Source organism: Octopus bimaculoides, chromosome 28 (assembly GCF_001194135.2).
Source record: "Octopus bimaculoides isolate UCB-OBI-ISO-001 chromosome 28, ASM119413v2, whole genome shotgun sequence".
NCBI lineage: Eukaryota > Metazoa > Mollusca > Cephalopoda > Octopoda > Octopodidae > Octopus > Octopus bimaculoides.
The window spans coordinates 1,226,001-1,228,275 of NC_069008.1; the positions used below are offsets into that span (position 1 = coordinate 1,226,001).

Below are 2,275 nucleotides of genomic sequence, written 5' to 3' on the forward strand. Positions count from 1 at the left end.
CCCCGGGACAAAAATCGTGTTACAGTGTAATTTTATTTCTACAATTAGGCCCCCTGGTGCTAGCAGGATAGGTCATTATTCAATTAAACCCTTCCATCACCAGGTTTGTCATGAAATTCATTGCCTTCGTTAAATAATGAAGAATTTAGTGAAGTAAGTTTGTTGAGCTGATGTTTCGAACATAAATTAAAATGAAATTTTGATGGAAGAAAGTTTTGATTTTGATTACTTTAAAACATGGAGTCTGTATCATAGAATGAAAGGTAGTTTCAGGTGGGTGAGTATCAAAGGGGTTAAAAACAGATGGGGAGAAATTTGGCTGTTGCATACATAAAAGTTCCCTCGTTAACTGATGTGGTTCTTAGTTTAGAATTTTGATGGAAGAAGGTTTTACTTGAAATTACTTTAAAATAGAAAGTTTGTACCATAAAATTTGGGTTAGGGTTAAATGGGTTTCGTATTAAAAAGATTAAGGTGAGTAAGGGATTTAGTGAGGGGAGAGATTTGGCTGTTGGCTACATAGAATCTCCCTCACTGATTAACAAAGGTCCCTGTTGTAAAATCTCTTTTGTTAACATATTTCTGTTGAAAAACGATTTTAATAAAGTAACTTTGTAGTTATTAACGTGGTGGTTGGAACATAGATTAACATGGAAATTTGATGGAAGAAGGTTTAAATTTAGTTTACTTTACAACAAAAGTTTGTATCATAAAACCAGGGGCAATTTCAGGTGGGTTGATACGAAAAGGATTAAAGACAGGTGTTCTGTAGTGTGAAGCTAATACGGTTGAATTGAAAGGGACATTTTACTATGTGGTGTATTAAATAAAAGGGCCCATCCTATCCTACTGGTACTAATCCTTTAGCATTCCAATTACTGTGAAATGTAATACTTATTTATTCATGTTGTTTTGAGTTAATCATGCATTATCTTGTAGTTCTGAACTTTGAGTGATGCAGTTGTTTATTTTTAGAATGACATTGCAAGGTAGGTGTGAGAAGTTGGATTTGGCCAGGTTCAACATGAAACAGGAAAGATATCCGAGCTGGATATGGTCGGTTCAAATGTTAATGGGTTAAGGAACTGATGTCATAAACATCAAACTACAATGGGATACCGTAAATATTCCTTTAGTTGGTAAGTGTCGGCAAATGGAAAGGCATCCAGCCATAAAACTTCATTTGACTAATGCCTATACATCAATTATTTCATGTTGGCATGAGTCGGAGGCAGTGTATTATGGCTGGATGCCTTTCCAGTTGCCAACACTTACCAACTTCTCCCTTCAAGGATATCTTCTATTGTTTTTATGCTCCTGGGCTTCACCTGCAAAAAACTACAGGATATGTTGTTTACAGGGAACATAAAACATAGCACCACCTATTGCTCAAGCAGTGTCATGTGATAACATGCAGAATCTAAGCTTCCACGTACCTTTACAGGACATACTTCTATATTTCCCTATCAATTTACCTCACACGACATTGGTTGAACTAAAGTTGTTGCCCAATGTGCTGCAAAGTAAAAGAGAACCCAAAACTAAAGGATAATGAAGAAAACTGCACGTCCGCACACACGATAGCATGCTAGACATTAAAAAGATTAACCTGCTCAGCTGGCCCTACAGAACTAACATTAAACGTGGCTGGGACACTTCATCATGATGGACAGTAACCCTTTAGTGTTCCAACCAGCCATATCCAGCACAAATATTCTACCTGTTTTATATTGTCTTATTCAACAGGCCATATCTGGCCCGAATGTTCTACTTGTTTTATGTTCAAACTAGCTAGATCCAACCTCTTGCACCTACCCTACCATGTCATAGGTGGACGAAATGCCATTAAGCATTTTGTCCAAAGTGCCAACAATTCTGCTAGATCACCACCTTACCAATGACCCTTTCTCCTGTAAGCACAGGCGCTCATATTGTTTGTGGGAAGGGGGTCAGGAAGTGAATTACATCAGCCACCCCGTGTGCAGCTGGTATGTATTTCACCGAACCCGAAAGTATGTGAATGGCCAAGTCAACCTAAGCAGAGCTTGAACTTACGACACATAGATGGACGAAATGCCACTAAGCCAGGGGTTTTCAAACTGTGGTCCATGGACCCCCTGTGGTCCGTGGATAGCAAATACTTTTTATGGGCAATTTGATTTTATATATGTTTTTTTAATCGAAATCTTTTAGTTGACAATAAACCTATTTGTGAAATACTGTTAAATAAATAAATGTAAAAATATGTTATTTTAAGCAAATATTTATGTATACC

At 37.3% G+C, this 2,275-nt stretch overlaps 1 protein-coding gene across 1 annotated transcript in view; it reads right to left on the minus strand.

Annotated features, from left to right (window-relative positions):
- The window catches only part of LOC106870582 (chromatin target of PRMT1 protein), a 42,348-nt gene that overhangs the window by 256 nt on the left and 39,817 nt on the right, over positions 1–2,275 (minus strand). The gene's annotated exons all lie outside the window — the stretch shown is intronic.